This window comes from Hippopotamus amphibius, chromosome 16 (assembly GCF_030028045.1).
Source record: "Hippopotamus amphibius kiboko isolate mHipAmp2 chromosome 16, mHipAmp2.hap2, whole genome shotgun sequence".
Taxonomy (NCBI): domain Eukaryota; kingdom Metazoa; phylum Chordata; class Mammalia; order Artiodactyla; family Hippopotamidae; genus Hippopotamus; species Hippopotamus amphibius.
In genome coordinates, this window is record NC_080201.1 from 36,068,867 (window position 1) to 36,095,295 (window position 26,429).

A 26,429-nucleotide genomic window follows, 5' to 3' on the forward strand; every position below is an offset into this window, starting at 1 on the left:
CATGGGGGACTGGTCCCAGTCAAGAATGGAGAGCCCAGCCTTCCTGCCCTCTGCACGAAACATTTTCTTGTCTCATGAGTACTTCTAAGAGCCACACACAAAGATGATTTTGTTATATCTGGGAATCTTCCTCATCCTTAAGAATCCAGATGTGTTTTCAAGTCATTGAGAAATTCATTTGCACGCTTTATTATCTGCTGCCTGAGAACATGGAGTGTTTCTGCAGCCAAGGGTTATAAGCTCCTAGAATTTGCACTCAGAGCCACGCAGCCCTCACCTGCCAGTGCCGTGGCGTGAGCAGAATTTCCCCAAGGGACCACAAGTTCCAGAAACAATCACCGAGTCTCCGTGAATGCTTTGATGACCCAAAGCGACATTTATTTAGGATGGATAACTGAGTACTGAAGCTTTTCACTTGAAACACAGGGAAAATGAACACTGCCTCTCCAACTGCCAACTTCTCTCCCCAATCTTGGAACTGAGGCCTCCCCAGCACTGGATCCCGGAAGACTGCTGCTGTAGTACTTGGCACAGGCTCCCAAGAAGTTCTGCTGAGGGAAGTGGTGCAGAGCTGGCCTGTTTTAGGGGGAGGTCTGTGGGAAGGACGCAGCTGACACGACCCAGAGCAGCCCGCCACATCCGCTGCACAGGTTTTCTGCAGAAATGTACACAATTAAAATTGTTTTCTTTAATATCCTTCTCCAACCCCCTCAAGGACAGGATGCACAACCTGGCCTCTTTTCTAGCTGCTAACTAATCAGTTTACCACCTCCTCTACATACACACACACACACACCCCTGACAAATGCAAGCAAGATTCACAGTTTGACTCACTGCAGATTTTTTCTCTCCCTCCTCTCTCTCCTCTATTATAAATCCTATTTTTTTTTTTTTGGCAAAAGTCCACTGACTGTTCCCCCCCACCGCTAAGATGACCATCCATCTCATTTTGCCTAAGCCTGAGGGGGTCCCTAGGAGGCTGGACTTTCAGTTTTAGGAATGAGACAATCCCAGACAAACTAGGACAACTTGGTCACCTTCTCACTTGCATATGAAAATGTCTGCGTGCAAAATAACTGTCTCAAAGTTACTTCTTGAGGCCACTTAACATGTGGTACCCTTGAAATACATGCACGCCATAAAGCGCTCAAAAATATTACCTACTATTACAATTTTTGTTGTTATTACGTTCTGGTTACTCACGTGCAATGGCACCGCCACCCTAAAGGTATTCCTCCCCCGTTCCCATGCCCACAACTCAGCAGCATGCCACACATAGTGTTTGTGATGAGTCAATGGCACCATTTTAATTTAACAAAACTGACTGTGTTCCTACCGCGTCCCAAGCACTGCTAGGCTGAGATTCAGCGGTAAACTCTGGACACACCCGTCAGCCTGCATGAGGCTCTTGTTAAGCGTGTGAGACACACGTTGGATAAACAGACCCCGACTTAATGGACTTAATGTCTATTGCGCACCCGGGAAGAGCTGGGCGGGAGATGGGCGGGGCGCTGCTAGGGAGCACAGCCCTGACTGGGGTTGGGACTCAAGCTGGGTCTTCCCGAGGGAGTCTCATTTTTTTTTATAAATTTATTTATTTATTTATTTTATTGGCTGTGTTGAGTCTTTTTTGCTGTGTGCGGGCTTTCTTTTTTTTTAGTTGCAGTGAGTGGGGGCTACTCTTTGTTGCAGTGCACAGGCTCCTCATTGCCATGACTTCTCTTGTTGTGGAGCATGGGCTCTAGGTGCGTGGGCTTCAGTAGTTGCAGCACGTGGGCTCAATAGTTATGGCTCACGGGCTCTAAAGCGCAGGCTCAATAGTTGTGCTGCATGGGCTTAGTTGCTCTGTGGCATGTGGGATCTTCCTGGAGGAGGGATCGAACCCGTGTCCCCTGCATTGGCAGGCGGATTCTCAACCACTGTGCCACATAGGAAGCCCGAGGGAGACACATTTAAATCAAGACCCAAGTGTGGTGGGAGTTAGGTAGGCACAAAGAGGTAAATTGCCCACTTGGGGAGATACACCCACAGCCCTGAGAGTTTGGGTTTTTCCTTGAATTCTTCAGATTAATGAACCAGAAATTGTCGTTATTAGAAACGAAGCCAGTGGTGAAAACGGTACAGTTAAAGACTTTGTTGTAACATGCGTCCGTTTTCCATGTTCGGCTGCTTTGTGAGAATTGTCGTATATGCGTGGACCACACTCTGAGCAACTATGATGCATACAGACCTAGCTGGATACCAGAGCCGGTTATAGAGTCTCTTGCCTTTAGAAGGCACTGGGCATCTTTCTCAGAGGCTCCTGTGTCAATCAGGACCATGCAGGTGGAGGAAAGAGAATGAGCATCCGGGTCAGAGGTCCTGGGGTCCAGACCTCATTTCACCCTCACTGACAAGATGCCCTGGGCTGGCCATTATCCCCTCTGGGCTTCCCTTTTCCTGTCTGTGAATGGGTGCAAGGATGCTGCCTGCCCTACCCCCAGCTGCCTCGCAGGGTTTATATGAGGAACAAAGAGTAAAGCCCTGGAAAACGCTCACTGTCCTTGTCTACCTCTTCCTCCAAGTTGTGAGCTACTTCAGGATGGGAACCATGTGTTTCTGGGACCCAGAAGGAGAATGGGGGGTGTCTGAGAAGTGGTTGGAAGAAGTCATGTGGTATTAAGAGGTATGAGCCAACACACAGTTTCGAGATTTAGAGCTTGACTCCAAGCTCTGCTCCTTTCTAGTTGTGTGGCCTTAGACTGGTGACAGAACTGCTCTCTGCCTTGGTTTCCCTCAGCAATGGGATAATAATGCCCACTTTTCAAGGTTGAGTTGGGAAATAAAGACAGTAGAAAACAATGAGCCAGGCACGACTTTTCAGTCACAACTCAAAACAACCTAAGGCCTTTCCTGCCTAAGAGCCTTCGCACATGCTGTTCCCTTTGACTTCAATGCTGTTCTAGCTTTTTGTACATCTGGTCCTACGTATCCTTCAATCTTCACCTTAAACGTAATGTCCTCAGAGAGGTCTTTCCCAGCCACCCCACTTCTGTAGGGCTTCCTCTGGAAATCTCTATTTGAAAATTCCTTGGACATGGAAGCAACCTAAATGCCCATCAACAGATGAATGGATAAAGAAGATGTGGCACATATATACAATGGAATATCACTCAGCCATAAAAAGGAACAGAATCAAGTTATTTGTAGTGAGGTGGATGGACCTAGAGTCTGTCATACAGAGTGAAGTAAGTCAGAAAGAGAAAAGCAAATGCCGTATGCTAACGCATATATATGGAATCTAGAAAAATGGTACTGCTGAACCTAGTGGCAGGGCAGGAATAGAGATGCAGACGTAAAGAACGGACTTGAGGACATGGGGGGAAGGGGAGGCTGGGACAAAGTGAGAGAGTCGCACTGATATATATGGATTACCAACATGGGTAAAATAGATCGCTCGTGGGAAGCTGCTGCATAGCACAGGGAGATCGGCTCAGTGCTAGCAGGGTGGGACAAGGAGGGCGGGAGGGAGGCTCAAGAGGGAGGGGGTATATGTATAAATACAGCTGATTCACTTTCTTGTACAGCAGAAACTAATACAACATTGTAAAGCAATTATACGCCAAAAAAGATGTAAAAAAATAAAGAAAAGAAAACTCCTTGGATAGTATTGCTGTGCAAAACTACAAAACTTAGAGGCTTAAAGCAACCAATGTCACACAGCTTCTGGGCCAAGGGTCCAACTACGCTTAACTGGGTCTCTGGCTCAGGGTCCCTCAGAGGCTAGAATCAAGGTGTGGACTGAGGCTGTGGTCACCTCAAGGGTCGGCGTGAGAAGGCGCTGTCTCCAGGCTCACTCGGGAGGCTGTTGACTGGACTCGGGCACTCGCTGGCTGTTGGCTGCAGCCATGGTTCCCTGCCACGCGGGCCTCTGGTAGGGGTGCACACAGGGCAGCTGGCTGCCATCAGATTTAGGGCTGGGAGAGAGAGAAATGGGTGGCAAGCACAACAGAAGTCATTTTTTTAATCATCAAAGGGACATCCCATCACTTTTGCCACTTTCCATCCTTAAGAAGCGTCACAGGGCCCGGGCCACTGTGGAGGGGACAGCGTTACAAAAGGGCCTGACTGTCAGCACAGGGGAGCATTGGGCACCATTTCGAGGCTGCCTCCCAGAGTAACCTTTGTAACACTTTCTCAATCCAGTATTTCCCACGTGTTTCTTTCACCTCTTCATAGTGTGACATTCTCAACAAGGCGGCAAGCTCCATGAGGGCAGGAACCATGTGCCCACTGCCAGGCTAATAGCAGACATTTAATAAAATAGTAAATACACAAATAACAAAAGCCAGCACGGTGCCGTGGGCTGGTGGAGAACAAGACGCAGGCCTGCTCGCAGGTGTGTGAGGCAGACAAAGAAACGGACAGGCACAGCAGGCCATGTCTTCGCTGTTCTGTTTTTTTAAACCTCACAAGGGACCATGGCTCTTGCCTTGCAAAATGACTGAGAAATTTCCCAATTTCTGCAGAAGGATTTGTTTTGCCTTCTGGGTCCCTGTCATAATTTCTGATATTGTGCCAACTCATCCCTCTGTGTTGGGGGCGCTGTCAGGGGAGGCGCAGGCAGACAGTGGAAGGAGAAAAGTTCTACAGGGCACGAAAATCCTCTGAAAGGTTTTGACGGGTCGACCGGCCAGGGGCCTGAGAGCTCACTGTCTGCTGCTCGCTGCCCTGTTTGACGAATCGTTTGCCAAAGAGCCTGGCCAGCGGGAGATTTGACCTTGGAGAGAGAGCGATCTGTCTTCATGGAAACACACTGTCATCAGCACATGTCTCAATTTTGCTTGGGCAGGCGCTGGGGCTGCGTGAGAAGAGAGCCTTGGACATGGCTAAGGAGGAAAAATGTGTGGCCCGTCCAGGGGCAGGGAAGCAGCTAAAATTAACCCAGAGTGACCCTGGAGAGCGGGGCTGGAAATCAGCGTGTTTCCCTCCAGCAGCGACGAGTCCCCAGCAAGGCCAGCCACGCAGTCCCTCCTTCCTTGGGGAGCTAAAGGGCCCCTCACCTCCCATCTTCCACAACCAGGCTCTCCACTGGTCACCAAGGACAAGCGGAGAGGCCATCTTTGGAGGCAGTGCCTTTGGCATCTTGGTCCCTGGCAGCAAAAACCATACACTGGCCCTGCTTCATCCAGAAGGTCAAGGAGGAGACGCCCTAAGGGACAGGGTGGGTGATAAATCTGGTGTCTCCACAGTCGTCTCTCTGAGGACCCAGCTGAGCCCTTCCCCTCTGTCTGTGTTGACAGCTCCGGGGGAGATTTATCTGCCAGGATCTGGGGCCGCTGCAGAGGCAGCCAACTCATGAATCTGGAGGAAAGGCATTGACTGAAGCCCGGGGATTGCTTATTAAAGAAGAGAAAGGACAGGAAGAAGGGCTCGGAGCTCCTGCCGGGCCCCCATTTTGAGTGACACAGGATAGGGATATTATGGGATGGCTGGACCAGGCTATTTCGGGATGAATTGGACAAATAGATAATGTTCATGGGGAGAAAATAAAAGCCAGAGGTGCTCTGAGAAGCTAATCGTTGGCAACTGATAAAGAGACATTTGCCAGGAAGGGGAGAGGCAGGGGAGGGGCTTCCGAGGGCCTGGTGCTGAGGCTCCCGGCCCCAAAGCAAACCATGGGGCTTTGCTCTTAGAATGATGGGTGATCCTGCCCGTGACCTGCAGGGCGTCATGGGGTCCAAGACCTAGAGAAGAGGGGAGGGTTCCGTCATTCCTAGGTGGAGCCAGGGTCAATCTGCCTGGAGGCACAGGGCTGGACAAGATGACCTCCAAAGGGACTCTTCCAGGAAAGCTGTGAGTTATCTCCCAGTTTTCTGTGAATGTTGTCTTTTCTTGTCATCTGTGTGCATATTTGATTGTTTGCCAGAGCTGTTTTTGAGAACTAAATGTCGGGGAGCCGAAGATCCAGTCCAGAGTTTTCAAAAGGGTGATGTTCTGTGTATTTCTTGCCATTCTACCTTCACATTCCACGAGGTAGGGGCAGACACTGCAACCCACAAGCCTGGCCCCAGTGCAAACCAACTGCCCAGGCCTGACCCCAGCCAGAGACATGATGGAGCTCAAATCAGCTCCGCAAAGGCATCCCCAGCCCTGCAAGTGGGGAAGAGGGAGGCCCAGGACTAGGCCATCAGGATGTGTTAAATAGCTACAAAGGAGAATTGAGAACATCCCAAAACTCAGTGTGAATGGAAGAGCAAGCAATTACCAGGTGTCACCCGATAGCTTTACCCGATAGCTGACAGTTACCAAGTGTCCCCCATTGTCGCCAGCAGGGCCAAAGCACCATCGGACTGGCCCAGAGCAGCTTTTCTGAGCATTGTGGGTCTGTCCCATACCACATCTATCCTCAATTTAATTCTACCATCTATGATGGTTAAATGTATGTGTCAATTTGACGAGGACTCGAGATGCCCAGATATTTGGCTAGACATTATTCTAGATGTGTCTGTGAGAGTGGTTCCAGATGAGATTAGCATTTGAATTGGTAGACTAAGTAAAGCAGATGGCTCTCCCCATCTAATCCACTGAGGGCCTGACTAGGACGAAATTCGCCCTCTACCTGGCTACTTGAGCTTTGATCCCCTCCTGCACTTGAACTGAAATTTATGAGAACCCCTGGTTCTCAGGCCTCTGAGCTTGCACTGAAACTGTACCACCAGCTTTCCTGGGGGTCCAGTTTGCAAGTGATAGATCAGGGGACTTTTCAGCTTCTGTAAACACATGGGCCAATTTCTTATCATAAATCTGTGTGTGTGGGTGGGTGGGTGGGTGTGGGTGTGTATCGTATTGGTTTTATTTCTCTGGAAAACTCTGATACTCTCCATCCCCTCTCAAGGTGATATTGACCTACTGCAGCCTAGAAAATATTTTTATTCTTTGGATAAAGGTACACTTATCTCCTATAAAGGTTTAAAATTAGATCTCTGAACAATGGCTAACTAGCTATTAATATTTCAAAAGGAAATAACATTTGTATGACAACCACCTCAAGGGACAGTATCGTATGAATTCCACTTATATTCATGGCAAAACCCACCAAAACCTTCTTCTATCTTCCTTTCAGCTTTGGGGATTGGTATATGCTAGTTAACCCGTCTTAGAAGCTTGCATATGTTGCCAATGTTCAAACAACTGGAGAAAAATAAAATACTCCCAAGTTTCATCATTAGACAATTGATACTCTGTGGGCTTGAATAGCCAGATCTTCTGATATTTCAGAAGAATTCATACCTCTAGATTTGTATGTGATTCCCCAATTTTAAAATATAGTCAACTAAATTTGATGTTTTCCAGTCACCAAGGAGATAACCTGATCACCATGAAGAAATAAACCATGACTGAGTGGCAGACTCTGCCCATTGGCAAATGTCTGCTATACCCAATTTGGGATCCTGGAGTTTCTGGGTAACTGATGGTAATTTATTTCCTGGTGTTTTGGATTCTGTTTTTTTTTTTTTTTAATTGACATCAAAGGTTCATGGGGAGATAGTAGAGAGGAGAGAAGGGAAGGAATGAAAAGAAAGCAGCGTAACTTTAGGCAAGTTCCTTCTTTGCCTGTAAAAGTGCAAAGATGAGTCTTAGATGAGTTCCGAGATGCCATAAAAGGGCATAATTCAAAGTGTGACAGCCCAGTGATGGTAGATTGAGAGGGTGGAGCAGGTAGAACAATGAAGTCTTTCCAGGCTAGACCAGGGGCTGCCTGGCCTCCCCATACTCCTCCCCTCCCCTCAGAGACCCTCTTTGAAATGAAAGTTGCAAAGGTTCCTCTTCTACTGGCTGACCATGAGCAGTCACTGAACTGCTGAAAGGAAGGTCCTCAGGTCACTCTAATCTATGTTCTACACACCAATCAATAACACGGGACAGTCACACTCCCACCCAGAAACGTGTAATTCAATCAGCACTGTGAAGGTGGGGACAGAATTTGCCCCTGAAAGTCTGCTATGAACAGCAGAAAATATGGGTGATTTCATTATCTGAGATTGCTTTGTCATATTTCTGCTGAACCAAAAGATAACTGAAATGAACATTAATAATTCAGGACCATGGCCAGGGCTGCAGAACCTCTGGGCCCTGCCCCTCCCAGCCTTGGGTTCCTCCTGGGTTTGGGTCTAGAAATAGCTTGGACCCCCATGGCCGTGAGGAGCCCCAGAGGCAAGTCTGTGCCATTTCTCAAGGTTAGTCAAGCCTGAGGGGCTTTCTGATCCTCAAAGGAGATGGGGTCCTTATAGAACAGAGATGAGTCGATCCCCAGACCCAGCCTGTAGTCAGGTCTCCTGGGCAGCGTCCGGGAGCTCAGGAAATGGGGGTCTTTCCCAGGCCAGAGTCTGCCTCTTTCTTTTGATGCTGTTTCCTTCAAAGGTAGCCATGGGTTTTCTTTTGACCGGAGGGACATGTTGGGGTGAATCTTGAACAGAACTTTCCTTTTTATCTGATCTCTTTCTCCACATCCCTGTTCTCCTCCTTCCCCACCTTCTCCTGTTTCTTCTCTCTCTCCCCTCCTCTCCCTCTGTCCCTTTTCTTCTCTTTCACTCCATTTATTTTCCCTCTTGCTGTAATAGAATTCTAGCATGACAAAGCCAAAATTCTCCTAGAGGATGCCGGTGCCAGGGGTGGCAAACCCCGATGTCCTTGGGGGCCAGCAGGTCCCATAAACGTGTAAAGCAAGCAGAGCACTAAGTGCTAGGGTGAGCTGCTCCTGTGGACAGCTGGGCAGTGTGTGTGTCCTGCCTAAATACATGCAAGTTTCATATTTTTAAAATCCAGTGCTGGACAAACAAAACACATTCAGGACCTGAAGGGGCCCATGAGTCCCCAGTTTGTAATCCAGCCTACGCTGGCTCCCTCCTCTGCAGAGAATGAAATGGAGGGTCCGAGGAAGGGAAGTGATTGGCCTGGGGTCACCAAGGAGAAGGAGGGGGCCCCCAGCGTCCAGGCTATAGCCCTTTTCAGAACATCTGAACTTTTTCCTCCACATCCTTCTGTGCATTTATTCTTTCACGGGCTTATTCATTTCCTCATTTAGCACTGACTTGCTCCCAGCCCCGAGCACCAAGGACACAGATGAGAACCAGCTATCCCCTGCAGTATTCCGTGTGACCAGGGCTGGGGCAGGGTCATAGGCCGTCTGCCTGGGATCCCCACAGGCACCAAAGAGACTCCCTGTCAGGCACCAGTCCAGGGCTTTCCAGGGCACCCTCCTCTCCGACCTTGGACGGTCACCTGGAAACCCCAGGTTCTTACGCGCTAGCTCCTGCGTGACTGAAGCAGACATCACCATCCGAACGTCCGCCCGTTAACCCACCTTGAGGCAGCCTGAGAATGGCCTTGGCATTCTGGGTCACCAGACTGCCCCCTTCCACCCCCTCCAGAAGCAGGATTGAATGAATCTTCCCGGCCCACCCACTGCCCCCCTGGGCCTGGGCCTCTGATACCCACAGAGGAATTGCTGGAATGAAAATCATGATGTGGCCTTAGCAAAGCAGGAACAGACCCAAGTCCAGGCTAGAAGACCCATAGGCCAGGCCGTCATTTCTCAGGAGTCTCCAAGCTTCCAGGGACTGTGTTTGTCATGTGTGGGCCACAGGCACTTAGAAAACGCACAATCTCCTTCACTCGCTTCCTCAGACATCCACTCAAGAAGTATCAGCCAGGGACTTCCTGTGTTCCAGGCCCAGAAGTGGGTGGGACACAGACTCTGCCTCAAGCACTCACTGTCCTGGGGGAAGAGGGCAGCTACCATCACGCATTCTGGGGGCCAGGATGAGAAGCCCAGGACCTGTGCAGCCTAGAGAGTTTCTTCTGTGCTTCCTCCTCCTTGGCATCTCGCCTGACCTCTGGCTCATTCTCCGATTTCACTTTCTAACTCCATTTTGGAGGCTCAGAAAGTCTCCTAGTGCTCTTCAAATTCCCATCCCTTGAGGTCTCACCACTAACCCTGGGGGATGAGCGGGCTGCTTTTAGTCCTATCTCATAGTTGAGGAAACTGAGGTCCAGAAAGGAGAGCTGATCCACTCCAGTTGCAGGGTGAGGGGCAGAGCTGGTATGATGTGCTGGTTTCCCCTGGCATCCCTGGAGAAGGATAGTGGGGTGTTTCGGAAACAGACAGCAACTCAGGGACACAGGTGCATCCTCACCTCTGTGAACAAATTATGACTTTGAGACAATGATTGCCTCTAGGTGTGGGACCTGTATTCTACTGTTAGAGCCTCAGTTCTAGGCAAGCATTCAAAGGGAGAATTTGTTAAAGTCATAATAATGTCTAACACTTATTGAGTACTTATTCCTTACTTAGTATTTACTAAGTACTCCATACTAAGCTCTAAGGGATTTACATTTTATCTTTATAATGATCATATGGAGATCGGTACAATTTTAATTCTATTTTGCAATGAAGAAACTGAGACATGGAGAGCTCATCCCACTCAGCTAACAGAGGGAGAAGCATAACCGAAGTTCTTAAGACCTCGCTTCTTAGCTGCTCTTGGCACATGGTTTGGCACATGGTTTGCCTCCCATTTTAAAGAAGGAGGGGTATAAACTGATTGATAAAAGAGCAAGAGAGGTCGTGGATTGGTACTTGCCAAGCAAATGGGTGGGAAGCCATTTAGACCCTCGTCAGCATGAAAACCCAAGAAGGCAGACCATGCCGGCCTCTGTAGGACAGCATGGCTAGGTCTAAGAGGTTTTCTTTAAAAGGGAAAAACTAAGAAACAGAGATTCCATGCTTCCTTGTGACTGAGTGAAGTGACTGTCTTTTGACAAACCTCGAAAACAACTTCCAGAAACTGCCTACAATCTCTCCCTGTGAATACTCCATGGGTCGCCTATCCTGCCCACCACCAAGCCTCACCATCAGAGATGTGCTTCTTTGGTTACCGAGCTGCAGCCTATTGACTTGTACCCTCCCCAGAACACACAGCCCACTAAGCCCTTGTCAGTCATGCAAGTTCTCTATTGATGGACAACACATTATCACAAACTCAGTGGCTTAAAAGGACAATTTATCCTCTCATAGCTTCTGTGGGTCAGAAATCTGGGCACAGCCTAGCTGGATCCTCTACATCCGGTGTCTCACAAGGCTGTAATCTACATATCAGCCAGAGCTGAGGTCTCATCTGAAAGCTCACTTGGGAAGAATTTACTTCTAAACTCACACCGTTGTTGGCAGGGTTCAGTTCTTTGTGGGTTATTGGACTGAGAGCTCCTGTTTCCCTCTGGCTGTTATCCAGAGGGTGGCCTCAGTTCCTTGCCACACGGGCTCTCCAACCTGACTCCTTGCTTCCCCAGGAGTATGCACGCTGAGAAAGCAATGGGGAGAGTCTGCTAGTAAAATGTACGGTAATCGTTTCTAATCTAATCACAGAAGTGGCATTCCCTCAACACTGAAGTATTCTGCTGGTTAGAAGGGGACAGGTTTACACAGGCTGCGAATACCAGGAGGCAGGGACCACTGCGGCCATCTTATGAGCTGCCTACAACATAAGTCATTAGGGTGAATTCGTTTATCAGCTCTTTACAGCAAAATGGTTAGGTGACAGCAAGGGGGTTTTGACAAAAGGAGCAAGGAGGGACAATTTTGGAAACTGGGTTCTGTCCAGGTTGGGCCTGGTGAGCAAGCTGTGAACTGCCAATAAACCAAATGTGGGTTTCCCAGAGACTTGCATCCTTATTTATAGACAGGTGGAGGCAAGGAGAATGAGGCCAGTCCATGTGGTTTTTCTCCATTTGTCCCTGTGCCATGGCTTTGGCACTAAGTCACGAATTGAACCTCCCACAGTGCTAAGACTGGCACTAAGCCTGCATTGTCCCAGTCATCAAAGCATCCATCCTCTCCCTCTACAGCCTAAAGGACATCCAACTCTAGCTTCCTGTGCATATTGCCCCCGAGGCCTTTGCCACAAATACTGAGCTGTTCCCTGCTCTGCTGCTAAAATCCGAGGCCCAACACTGTGGGGATTAGCCTTGTTGCTTACGTTTTGGATGTTGTGGTTCCCCGTGTTTTTAAAGCCATAGTGTTCTCCTTGGAGAAGTTAAATAAAGGAACCCTTACTTTATTAAAAGATCTCTGACAGAGACACATCATTATTCAAGATTGACTTAACAAAGGCTTAATAAAGACAACAATGAGAAGATATTAACTCATTTGGCTCATGTTTGAGAACCTGACAGATCTGAGACGTAGGGCTTTTTTTCAACATCAGTGATGTATCAGATCTGTTTGCATTGGAAAGTGGCTAATGTGCTGATACCCCAGAAATCTTGTGCCAAAGCCAAGAAGACATTAAACCTGTCTAAATGTATGAGCCACCTCCCCACTCACAAAGCTCACCACCACCCAAGCCAGACCCTTCAGAAGCTGAGACGTGTTGCACAAGAAGCCAGGAGTCTGTTTCATTTCCCTTACATAGCAACTTACCATTCTCATCCATTTATTTTAAGCAAATTATTCAGCCAAGTTGACAAGCATGAAAAAAACATGACCTACCCTGGGCTTTTCAAAAGAGATTTTCTCCTAAATATGATTCATTGTGCTCTGATCTCTCACTGTATTTTTATCAAATGTTCCATGCCAGCTTTTAAAAGGACACTGTCAACTCCGCTGGTTATGGCTGATTTCTTTGACTCTATTGTCAGATGAGTCCTGTATCAACCTGCAATAGGAAATTCTACCTTCTGGAAGCTCTGGGAGTCTGGAGACAGACCATAAAGACATTCAACCACAAACAAGTATCAAATAATGATGAGATGCCAGTCCCCATTCTAAGTGCAATGGTACCAACTATTAAAAGGACATATATTGTCCCTGACCTCATGGAGGTTATATTCTAGAAGGCGAGACAGACTATAAACAAATAAAGGATTCTGTGAATCAAATAACATTGGACATTGGTAAGTGCTATGAAGAAAATAGAACAGGTCATGTAACGTGGAGTGCTTGGGTAGGGTGGATTGGGAATGCAGAAATTTTTCCCCAGGAAGCACCATTTGTGTGGAGTTCTGAGTGAAGAGGGGTAAGCCAAACAAGATCCTGGGGAAAGAGCATTCCAATAGAGGGAACAGTGGCTCTCCATCCCCCTGATTGTGGATGCCACCAATCAAGCTAAGTCAAGTTACTGACATTATAGATTGTGTCATAGAAGGCCAGGTCTTCCCCTGACCAGGGAGAAGTGGGAGGATCTACAAGGGAGGATCCTAGGATGTGGGCTGTCATCTCTGCAGGAAACATCAAGGGTACTGCTGCAGGGGAATACTCTGCCCTGTTTATTATTCCATCCCCAGAGTCTAGCTCAGATTCTGGCTAAGTAGGTACTCAGTATAGGTAGTAGAATAAGAAAATGAATAGTAAATAGGAGTAAAGGGGCTTAGAAGAATACAACTAGCTAATCAAAAGGTCACAGATTAATCATCCCTAGTATGCAGGGTCAAGGAGGCATGTCACATTTTACTTCTTGATAATAATTATTAACTACCATTCATTAAGCACTTATTATGCTCAAAGCATTTGTTGAACACTATGGTAGGTGATTTATATGTTACTTCTTTTAATTCTCCCAAAACTCTTTAAGAGAGGTATTATTTTCTTGCTACATGCAAAGATATTGAATCACAATGATCCTCAACACTAATCCACCTCACTTGTAAGTGAATGTGGCAAATGATAGAGGATAAAATCTGGGACATTTCATGACAATCCCGTATCCCACCTCAGGACGCCATTGTACCAGTGGAGAAGTCTTAGGAGAATTTGCTTCTAACAGCTTCTGGTGTTCTTAGCCCTGGGTTGGTGATTCTATGACTTTCCCATTTTCCTTGCACTTCGTTATTTATCCATTCATTCAAACATATTTGTTGAACACCTACTATGTGCCAAGCTCTGTGCTGGAGATCTGTCAGAAAACAAAACAGATGATAGAACTGCTGACATACCCCCAGTAGGTGATTCTTGGCGTGTGGAACAAGAAGAACACAGAGAGACCAGCAAAACAGTAACTCCTGTCTGCTTTCTGCTCAGCCCCACTTCCATGGCCTAGGTGTTTCTGAAACATATGGGCATTCTTTCAGCCAGCATAAGATAACAGGGAGACAAGTGGGTAGGAAAAAATAGTGAGAAGTACTGAATGCAAATAAGACTAAAGGCAAAGTCTTAGCCGGTGCCAGGGCTGGTCCCTTTGACAACAGAGGGTAAGAAGCCACAGTGGCCAATCTCCTCTGTGGTCAGACTTGGTGGCTAGACTCTATAGCTGGTTTTCAGGACAATTCAGATTCAAAGCCCTCAACCTGCCATCCCTCCTGGCTTGCAATGGCATCCCGAAGCATCCCCTCCATTTATCCTCGGTCTCCTTCTGTCCCAGATCACCTCCCAGGCCACCCACCAGCTTTCCCTCTCCCAACATGTATCTTCTTTATGTTGCCATCAGATGCCTCCCCCAGCTCTCTTTTTTGGATTGTAATGGGGAGAAGGAGGGCTTCTTCCTCTATAGGGCAGTAATATCTATCTGACAAATATCAGCTCTCTTGGCAAGAGAGACGGAGGACACTGAGCTTTCTCTTCAGGCATCTCTCAAATGCTTGGGTAAGCTGTTCTTCATGGAAACCAGGTACAACCCCTTGCTTTGTGCTGTGCTAAAGGCACGGTGTGTGTGCTCATTGCAGTAGGTGTGTGTCCTCTCACAGAGGACCTCTCAATGCAAATACCCTGTGCCTACATCTCTCCTGCGCTTTGGAGAACCTCGTCCTAAGAGCCTGCCATCACCACCTATTCGATGGGTGATCTTAGATGAGTTACTAAATTTTTCCGGGGCATCGTTTCCTTGCCTGTAAAAATGGGGATAAAAATACGTACCTCGTTCAAGTTCCTGTGACTATGTGCATATCTCTTTACACAGTCCCCGACCCACTGGAAACATGAAATTGCTGGGTTTCAATCCTGGGTGTTCATTGGAATCACCCAGGGAGCTTTTAACAATATTGATGCCCAGTCTCCAGCTCAGACCCATGAAACTGGAACCTCTGGGGGTGGGAACCTGGGCATCGGTACTTTTTAAGACTCCGTAGGTGATTCTAATTTGCAGCCAGAAAGACAGCCACTTCGCTAGATAAATGGTAGCTATTATGGTTGTTGCTGTTGCTGTTTATAATCCACACTGTCCAGATGCAAAGCCGAGGTATGAGACCGCTGAGAAAAAGAGACTTGCTTGTATTGGGAAACAGTGGAGGACTTGCGATTCTCAGCCACGCCCTCACCATCTTGTGGAGGAAACTAAATGAACCTCAGAAATCCATAGCCCATGGCACAGGATCTTAGGTAAAAGGCACCTAATCAACAGTTTCAGGGATAATTGGCTCTCCATAAGAGGGAAGTCATCTGAAGTAAGCACCGTGAGTTATTGGGGAGCGGTGCCTGGAGCTCCGGGTTCTGGGCATATGCCACACCTGCATAAATGAGTCAGTCCCAGGGACACGGGCTCCTTCCCCATGTGACCCTGCAGCACGGCTCCACAGCCAGATCCACAGATAAAGGCATTCAGAGAGCGCAGCCCATTTGGTGAATTTGAAATCCAAAGCCATAGGTGCTTTTTCTGGAGTAATAGAGTACGAACCTTGGCACCCACACAAACCCACACAGGCAAATGTGAGAGTGAATCCCAGGAAACAAAACGGCTTTGTGTTCCATTTACAGTCTGATTGGAACACGCTGCCCATTTTGCAACATCGCTGCCTTGTGGTGGGATTTATGACATGTATGTCTTCAAAAGCAATTTTTTTTGAAAAAAGGGAAGGGAGGGGCTTCCTAGGTGGCGCAGTGGTTAAGAATCCGCCTGCCAATGCAGGGGACACGGGTTCGATCCCTCCTCCAGGACGATCCCACATGCCGCAGAGCAACTAAGCCTATGTGCCACAACTACTGAGCCTGCACTTTAGAGCCCATGAGCCACAACTATTGAGCCCATGTGCTGCAACTACTGAAGACCATGCGCCTAGAGCCCATGCTCCGCAACAAGAGAAGCCATGGCAATGAGGAGCCTGTACACCACAACAAAGAGCAGCCCTGACTCGCTGCAACTGGAGGGAGCCCACGTGCAGCAACGAAGACCCAACACAGCCAATGAATAAATAAATGGGAAGGGAATTTAAAAAAGGAACGGTCTCCTTTCCCTGTGTCCCTCTACCTCTGAGTTGGAGTCAGAGATCTCATTATTTCATTAGCTGGTCTCATTCCCTTGATGGTGACTGGGTTCATGAGCATTTGATTTAAGCTGCAATTAAACTTCCAATCACAGAAATACATTTTCAAGAGATAATTGGGTGCATTATGCCAGCTTGTTGGCCTGCTAGCTGGCTCTAATTGTTGGCCAGTAAATTAAAAGCAAGTGCAAGTAAATAGCTCATCCAAAGACACATCAAAAAGAAGGAAGTCATGTTCCCATTGATCAAGGACTTGCCCTCTGCCCCAAACAGAAATCTTGCCTTTGCTCACAAATCCATCACTCTGGTCTAAACGATGTACGGGTAGCAAGCATTTTCATTGGTCTACACAGATTAGGATGAAGAGCTCTTGAGAGAATGGTTTTCTATCTTGCTTTTCCCTTCCACACCCTTCTTCTTTCTTTCTTTTTCCTTGCAGTGAAGCCCCCCAAATGAGTAACAAGGCCTTTATTTTTTCATCTTTCTCCCCACCCTCCACTTGTATAAGCCCATAGCAGTAACTTGAGCTAAAGAAAGACTTTTCACTATTTTTTTTTGTCTTGGAGGGGTGGCAGAGCCATCAAAATATAGAATAGTTTGCCTCTGCAGGTTACGAGTACCTTCACTGAGGGAGAGAGGGTGGGTGGTACCTTGGGCAGTAGACAAATTTCAGTTATTGGATGGGAGGATTATAATATATCAAAGGATGATGACTGATCTTTACCATTCTCCCAGCAAATTGCATGCTGGTTTTCCTTTGGGAAAGCCCCCTTTCTCCTCTCAGACTATATAGACTGGGAGCTATGGTAGATCATATTACTGTTTGCAAATGCTCACTTATCTCTCTCTCCATGGGAAAAGCATACCGCCTAGTCCCTATGATGCTGTCTTAGCCGTGTGAATATCTTTGGCCAATAGAATATAAGTGGTTGTGACACACCACACGTCTGAGTAGAAGCTTCAAATTGATTGTGTGGGTCAGCTTAGTTTCCTGTTCTTCTGCACATAGGGGCTCTTCCTGCAGCCTGAATGAGAAGGCGCATGGTGGGGAGCCCAGCAGAGCAAAGCAGGGCCATAGAAGCTGCACCAACATTTAACATGAGAGGGAAATGCTTAGCAGAGCCAGTGAGGTACAGGGTATCTTCTCCTGGGGGTCTAGGAGAGATGGAGGCAACCTTCCCCACAGGGCATGCAGCTGGTACTGGGGAGATGGAGTTGCTGCCTCTTTCTCACCACCACAAAGTTAGAAACTAAGGCCCAGATGTGTAGGAAAACCAGAACAAGGCACAGAGAAGCCAGGTCTTGTGGCATCACCTGAGCTCAGACCAGACCCCACTGAAAGCAGGTCCTCCCCTGGACATTTTGCTTAAGAGAGCCAGCTTTCTCTTTGCTCAGGTCTTTTTGCATAGGGCTTTCTGTCACTTGCAGCTAAAAGACTTCTCACTGAAACAGCCTCCAACTCTGAAGTTCTAAATCTCTCAGACCTTCCTTGTTGTCCTCTCAAGTGACAGAGGAGCAGAGGTGCCATTGCTCAGACAGAGAAGCTCCTGACGACCTGGAAACTTACAAACCCTTAGGCTTGGCCTGACTTGGAGTTGTCTATCAACCCAGAATGGATTCCAGAAGGCTGAGCTGGAAAAAAGACTTTTACAGAAGCCCAAGGGGGACCTGATCGTTTCACCTGCAACCTTGGAGGGGCAAACTGAAGCCTTCTCCTCAGCCCGCATCATCAGTCATCATAGCAACACACATCGGCCTGTAAGAGACGTGGCTAGTCCTATGTTAGACTTTTATTTCTAAAAGCATCAATGACAATTTGATTTAGATGATTAATTTCTTCACCAATAGCCATTTCTTCCTGACTTAAGTCAAAAACTGAATAATACAAACTGACTGAAATATCATTGCAGAATCAATAAAACATCCTCAACAGATAATTATAGCATTAATGCACTTATTCTCTGGTTGGTGCATCAATCATAGTTAATGGGAATAAGTTGAAATGATTTTAATTAAAGGCATTTGGGTTCTGTTGCCATGAGTCATAGAATGCTGAGGCATCAGAGCCCTAAGAACTAAGAGGCCAGGGGTTTTCCAATCCAGGGTTTGTTGGAACCCCGGGGATCTTTAGAAGTACTTCTTGGGCCAGTATAGGAAGTAGTGAAGAGAAAGAGAGCTGAATGTCAGAAGCCCCAGGATTTCCAGTCTCATTTCAAACAGAACATCTCTGAATATGAATTTACTGTAAAAATGGCTTAGGTTGCAATAGGAATAAGAAGAGGAGAAGGAAGGGAACTAAGTAAAGAACAGAGAAAGAAGAGGATGAGTTTAAAAACCACTGATCTAAACCAACCACCTCATTTTACCAATGGGGAAAGTGAGGCTCAGTAAGTGAGAGAGGTTTGTCCAATGTCACCCAGATGCTTTACAACAGAGCCTGTGCTGAGACCCAGCTGCTCTGACTCCCAAGCGAATAGGCTTCCCATCGCATCAGTTTATACAGTGTAGATTTTAGAAACAAAGGGTTTATTTCATGGTGGCGAGGAGAATTGAGGGTATTCTACCCCAAAACACCATCAGGAAGGACTCCTGCCCTTGGTCCCCACTTTTAACCAGCGCTTCGTGCCAGGCCTTGTCCCTGGTCCAGGATTCCAGCCAACGGGTTCTATTCAAGATCTTTCCAATATGATCCAGAGTCCACAGCCAGCAGTTATTGGTAGGGAAAGCTCCAGCCAGAATTGGCGACTGATTTTGCTATTAGCCAGATTTTATTCATTGACACACCACTTACTATGCATGAAATGCTATGCTGGACACTCAAAAACTGCAGGAAAATATAGGATACTATCCATGCCTGCATTGTCTGGAAAAGAAGGTAAACTCTACAGACCAATCATCACAATGCACAGTTCATTTGGTGTTTCTTGCCTGTTAGACCATAACCTCTATGAGGCAGAAGTGGTGTCCGTTTTTCACTGTACATCTCCAATGCTTTACATGATGCTAGGCACATAGCAGATGCTCAATAACTATTGTTGGATACTTTAAAATAGCAATAATAAAGTTAACCCTTACCATACACCAGATGCTATTGGAAATCATCATGTAATAAAGTGTTCAATTCTTACCACAACCTAGGAACTGATTATATTATGAATCCCATTTTTCCAGCTAAGGCACAGAGGAGTTAAGAATATTCCTCAAGTTCACATAGCCAATAAAGTATAGAATTAGCATTTGATTCTAAGACATTTCCAAAGACTTCATCCTTAACCATATTCTTAATACCCCCAAAATATCATGGGAGCTCAGAGAAGGAAGTAATCACTTCTAGAAAGAGATCAAGGAGAAGTCTTGTAAGAGGTAGAACCTAATCTATGTCTTAACAAATTGATAGGATCTGGACTTAGGGAGATGGAGAGGGGCATTCCAAGGAAAGGGGGCAGAGTGAGCAATGGCGTGGCGAGGGGAGGCCATGGGCACGTATGAAAGTCAGGTTCAGTTTGACTGGAATATTCTCTATAAAGGAAGCATAAGAAAATATGACCAGGGAGAAGAATCAGGGCCAGGTACATGAGGCAATTAAGAGCCACTGAACATGACATGATAAGAGCTCAGTTTTGGACAGACTTTCTATCAGGCCCAACTTAGAGGTCTTGAGGTGAGGGTCAGGTGGCAAAGGAAGAAAAAAAATTTAAAGGCCAAGTCCAGACCTCCTTGACAAATGGACCAGAGTTGGATACAGGACCCAGATCCTGGATATCGTACCATAGCTTATGCCATTGCTCAAGCAAGTAGCCTGACTAGTTTCACTCCTATGGACCCAGAATGATGCCTTTGGCTTAAGAGTGACCTTAAATTCAGCTGTAGTAACAATGTCTCAGGTGAGTAGATTTCCATCATTGTGCAGAAAACAGCTTCTATCTGCTGCAGCCATGAATCCAGGTGCTGATTCTATTGACAGCCTCCCTGGCCCCAAAGAATCCACATTTTTTAAGTCCAGATATAAACATGCACTCAGACACCTAGATCCTTTAGAAATCTCTTCAACTGAAAACCCATGAATTTTATAAATTCATAGAATCCTATTGGAGAAAGAACACAGCATAGATTTTAGCAAATATGTTAAAGCTATACATACTGTAAAAAACAAAAAAAAAACAAAAATCCCTTTGTCTCTGTGAAAAAGTGTCATTGGCAATCAATTTTTAAATAATTGGTACTATTTTTGGAGACCTTAAATCCATGACTGTATGGAGCAGTCCTGATCGATGCATTGGCTCCATTGCCTTTGACTTTGGGCTATACCCAGGGATGCCAAAGGCCTGCAGTGTTGCAACCGACTCCAACTAGTGCAGCACTGGGGGAAGTGTTTAGAAATAAGCAAATGGAGATGGGATGAAGCCTCTTTGAGATAGCTTTGAGATAACTGGCTATCAGCTTGATGGGAGGAAATCATGAAGTTAAGGGTTATAAACTTCAGTTGGCTGCTCTCGTGAAGCTCTGAGTTCACCCTGAGTATTGAGAGTCTGAAGTTCCCTTCTGTTGATTGATTGGGTTGCAGGCCTTCCTTCTTCCCCCTCCTCGTATTGATAACCTTAGCAATGTGAATTTATAGCTCTTCTCATTAACAGGTGAGGGCTGTTTCTTCACCCCTTCAATTTGGGCTGGCCTTGTGACCAAGGCTGGGTCTAGGGTATAGAAAACAAGGGGTCTAGGACTCAAAATTTAAGGAGGCTCTCACTCTCAGGGCCAAGCATGTGTAAGGTAAACACCTGAGAGTGAATGTCTCCTTAAAATGTGTGCCCTAGGTGCCTTGCTCCCCTCACCCTAGTCCTAATCCTGCTCAAGACTTGCTTTGGCCAATAGAGTGTGGCAGAAGTGACATCATGCCGGTTCTGAGCCTTAGCCTCAGCTTGGAACATGCCATCACCACAATACCAAGGCTGCTAGAGGATGAGAGGCTATGTGGAGGAGAGACACGCTGCCCCATCTGAAGTCATCCTGGACCAGCCAGCCCCCCAGCTGACCCACCAGCTGACCACAGATGCGTAAGCAAGCCCAGCTTAGATCAGTCCAGCCAAGCCCAGCTCAGCAGAACTGCCAATGAACCTACAGACTCATGAGAAATAATAAATGGTCCTTGTTTTAAGATGTTTTGGCATGGTTTGCTATTCAGTGGTGGATAATTAGCATACCTTCTTACCTCTCCTTTCACTACACCATAGGTATTTTCTTCTCCTAAGGAGCCTGTTAAAAATTAATATATAAATGACTCTATTTGGTATGGACAGGTTAAGAAGAGATTTGAGTTTCCAGGATGAAAAGTGAAGAGACTTCTTCTGGTTCTAACTCTGCCAGTAATCTTGCACAAATCTCTTTCCCTTTCTGGGACTTGAGGCTCCCTTGTTAGAAAAGAGTTGTTTGCTCCAAAGCAGCATATTCTGGGTTTCTTTACACATGGCAACTCCAGTTTCTTGGGGATGGCTGCTCAGCATGCAGAGTTGAAGAGTTCTGAGGCTCAACAGGAAAGAATGCTATTATCGATTAGTGATGTCTGTCATGATCAAAGAAAAGGAGAACTAAGGAAGTGAGACAGAGGAGCAACACACTGGCCCCACAGTTGCCATGACTAGTCTGGATTCACTCCTAGGCTCCTTCAGCAGCAAGTCTCTCATGCTCCCTGTTTAGAGGGGTTCACCCTGCCAGACCAATCGAGCTCTGAAGACCTCTTGCTACCACGGACAACTCTTCCTTTGTTTCCTGCTTTCTGCTCTACACAGAGGCAAAGCCTAGGACAGCGACCTGTGTTGTTGTTCTGGAATGGTGGACAATGCATAGGTACTGGGCAGTTTTTCACTCAATGTCACTCACTCCACACATCTGGCCTGGTTGAGTTGTCTTTAGAGTGGAAGGTTTAGTGCTAAGCAGAAAAAAAAAAAACTCTGATTATTGTACATTCAAATAGGGGGGTTCATTTTTACTACCATTACAGAAATTTACTCTCAAGAATGCCTCTTTTCTGAGAAGCACAGAACATTCACAGGAACAAGTTCACAGGACGCTTCCATGGGGTGAAGGTCCTCTCCAGAACTGGCATCCTCGCACCAGCATGGACCACCTGCCTTGCTGCCCCCACCTCCACCACCAGCTTAGCTGGAAGGTGAATCTCCACTTGTGCAAGACTCGAGGCAGTGGGTCTTCAGTTCTGGCTGCCCTCATTCAGCAGAGAAGGTTAAAAATAATTCACTGCATATGGAAATCACTTCAGAGCTTACAAATTGCTTTCACAACCTTAATTTCATTTGATCCTCAAAACAGCCCTGTGATGAGAAAAGTGAGGTCCAGACAGGTTAGGTGATAAGCCTAAGGGCAAGTGGAAAGTAAGGAGAAAGAGCCAGTAACAGGACATGGGTCTTCTCATTAAGATCCTGTCCTCTTTACACAGCACGAAACCACATCTCCTTATCCACCACCAGTCACTGTGGACAGGTGACCACTACCAACAACATCACCATGCCACCAAACACTCCACCTACCTAATGATTGGAAAAACACACTTGTCCCCATAACTTTAGCTCACCCATCTCCACCCCTCATCAAGCCCCTAAATACCCAAATCCACTGTCAGAGTGGGTCTGACTCAGTTCCTTTCTGCACAGGGATGAAGTGTGGGAGAGTGGTATGAGCATGTGCTTTTGAGCCAGGCAGACACATACAAAACTTGGCTCTGCTACTTCTTAATGGATGATGAAGGCAAGTTACTTAATTTCTCTCTCAGTGTTCTTTTCTTTAAAATGGGAATATTTGTAGTAATACCCACATCATAAAATCTCCATGAGGAATAAATAAAACAATACCTCCATGAATAAAATAATGAACATAAAGGGGTTTAACACCATGCCTGATACATGAATTCAACAAATGGTGGTAGTAGTAGGAACTAAATAATAACAACAACACTAACAATAATACCTGGAAGCTAAGCCAAAGAAATAGGGGCAAACCTGGTACCTCAGGCCTGAGCATCTCTGCCCTGTTGTGTGGCTGTTTTCAAAAGGTCTTTCCGTTCATGGGCAGAATTTGAGCGCACACCCAGCAAACATCCCCACGCACCATCCATCAGCCCTAACAAGGGCTCTACATCAACGCCAGATTTATCGGATGTGGGATGCAGAAAATACATTGGAGGAGGAGAAGTGGGCTGTATAATCAGGTGTGTGATTAGTCATGCTAATGACATTTATTATGCTACACGTAGAACTAATTTACAATAATTTAATCATCAACAAACAACTGTGCAAGAAGAAGCAGCAAGGTTGTCGGATTCTCAAATAAGGGCTCTTGAATGAGAGTTCCAGAATGACCCTGAACTTGTGTAATTCTGGAGGGAAAGACTGGGCCCAAGTCTCAGTGTGTCTGTAAGAATGATGACCAGCATTGCATAGCAACTCTAGAGTTTACAAACTACCCACATGGACAGAATCTCATTTGACTCCTGGGACAAATTTCCATGGTAACACATTTCTGAACTCACTTTAGGATGACAAGCTGGGGTTGAGAGGTGAGAAGGGGCATTTTAAAGGACTCAGACCCAGGACTCCAGATTCCAGATCTGTCCTTCTTTCTAAACCACTGGCGCTCATGCAGAGGTGTGCGGCACATACATACATACATACATACATACATAAATAAATAAATAGGACTTACACATAAATAAATAAATACCTGGTCCCTGGTATATATATAATTCAGTAATTCTGGGATGAAAGATGGAAATCTGATTCAGAAACATGCTCCAAGTTGAAAACCACTAACTTGTAGGATGAAAAGAGGGGAGACCACCCGAGATGGTGGGAGGACATGGGTTACAGTCTCCTCTATGTATATTTGAAACTTGACTCTATCCGCTTACCAGCTGTGTGACCTAGGTCAAGTTACTTTATCTCTCTGAGCCTCAGTTTCCTCATCTGCAAATGGGGAAAATAATACCTATATCATGAGAAAATGTAACAGATGAGAAACTGAGTGAGAAAATGTAACTGAGAAACTACATGAGAAAATGTAACTTAACCCCTAATAACAGAGTAAATAAATGTTAGTTCTCCATTCCTTTGGATAGTAGATATTTGAAACATGAACTCAAGGGTGTGATAGAAATGTATCTATTGTGTTACCAATACATGTTGTTCTCCTGAATCAAAACCTATTGCAAAAATTTTTAATTAAAAAAATTTTTTTTAATTTAATGCTCAAAAAGAAAAAAAAAACTGCCTAAAACAACCTGCTCTCCAAGAACAGAGTCGTCAGATTTTCCTTCCAAACCATCAGCTACAGAGTGCCTGGGAGGTTCTCTTAACATCCAATTACTGCAGCAGCTCCCCCTGCTGCTCCAACCATCCTTCAGGACACAGCTTCCTCCCCAGGCCAGGAGGAGAGCTCCAGTCCTGTTTTCATTTGTGTTATTTGAGAAAAACAAAAGGGTCAAATAAAAGGCACTCTCCTTCTGCTAGGGAGTCCTCAGGAAAAGAAAATCAGTGAGTCCCTTGTAGCTTAAATCATTGCATTAAAGATATTTCATATCTCTGGTCCCCTGGGGCTCAAGAAAGGTCCTTTGATGTCTCCTCAAACTTTTTTTTAACAAATTTGTTTATTTATTTGTTTGTTTGTTTATTGGCTGTGTTGGGTCTTCATTGCTGTGTGTGCGCTTCCTCTATCTGTGGCAAGCAGGGGCTACTCTTTGTTTTGGTGACGGGCTTCTCATTGCAGTGACTTCTTTTGTTGCAGAGTATGGGCTCTAGGTGTGCAGGCTCAGTAGTTGCAGCACGTGGGTCAATAGTTGGGCTCGTGGGCTCAACAGTTGTGGCTTGCAGGCTCTAGAATGCAGGCTCCGTAGTTGTGGTGCATGGGCTTAGTTGCTCTGCGCCTGTGGGATCTTCCCAGACCAGGGATTGAACCTGCATCCCCTGCACTGGCAGGCAGATTCTTAACCACTGTGGCACCAGAGAAGTCCCAAATGTCTCTTCAACCTTGATCTAACTTAGTGAGGTTCCTGCCAGCCCTCTTCCTAGACTGTCCCACCCTGGGTGAGGACCCAGACACTCCTGTTGGGGAAGCCATCACAAGCAGTGATGTGGTGAAGGTTTACGGCAAGAAGACCTTGACACCAATGGCTCCTCCAACGAAAGCCTTGGGGCTTCTCCCCTTTTCAAGCAGAGCAGTCCTGACCTCCTGGCTCAATTCTCTGCAATCCATCTCCCCTGGCAGGACCTGGTTTCTGGATGGAGGGTGGTGCTCTGAGAGAATCAGCCCAAGTACCCCAGGAGTTCATGACTCAGCCCTCGGCTGCCCTCTCATCTCAGATCACAGAGAACATCGCTACCAAATCTTCAGTACTCTCTCTCTCAATTGGCTCTAGAGGAAAAAAATCTGGCTTCAGTCAGCCTTGGGGATGTTTCAGCTGTCAAAGTGGGAAACTTAATGAGCTGGTGATGGAGAGAAAAGTGCCCCATCTTTTTAAACCTGGGCTTAATCCTGGCTGCCTAATTGTACCCAGCTATTCTATGACTCTCTCCCACCCTGATTTCGACAGTCCAGTGAGAGAGCCTGACCCGCTGGGCACACAGGTAAGGTGCAGAGAAGGCCAATTAGTGGTCAAATTGGATCCAAAACTCAGAGAAATCCATGTCATCTGGCTATGTGGCCTACAGATGCTGGCCTACTACCCAGAAGTCTCACACTGAAAGCATGCAGGCTAGGTCTGGCTTGGAGAAGCACATTGCATAAAAACAAAAACAAAAACAAAAAAAACAAACACAAAAACAAAATAAAACAAAACAAAAACAAGAAACAATTACACAACTGTGTAATCCTGGAGTGTTAAAAACATCTACTTAAGAAGATTTCACCTAAAAAAATTCTAGATTTCTGGTTTCTCTTACAAAATCCAAAGATCTAACCACACTAGGCCCAAGTTCTAAGCGTGTTGTTAACCAGCTAGAATTAAGTAGCAGCTTCCTGTGTAAATGGAACGTGTGAACCTCAGTTCCCCGCAGTCTCCACCACTCCTTACCTCCCATGACACTGGGGCCCTGGAATATGTGTCTTTCACCCCTGGTGACTGTTTCCTCACCTAGGCTTTGGTTCTTTTCACCTGCACAATGACAGGGTTAGCCAGAATGGACCCTGTGCTAAAGAAG

The 26,429-nt window shown here is 46.4% G+C and overlaps 1 long non-coding RNA gene across 1 annotated transcript in view; it reads right to left on the bottom strand.

Annotated features, from left to right (window-relative positions):
- Positions 1-432: 432 nt before the first annotated feature.
- The window catches only part of LOC130837982 (uncharacterized), a 46,449-nt gene continuing 20,452 nt past the window's right edge, over positions 433-26,429 (bottom strand). Inside the window, exons 2-3 of the long non-coding RNA XR_009049623.1 lie at positions 3,797-3,956; positions 433-655 (exon numbers count right to left, since the gene is read on the bottom strand). This is a non-coding gene — a long non-coding RNA (uncharacterized LOC130837982). The remainder of the gene's footprint in view (positions 656-3,796; positions 3,957-26,429) is intronic.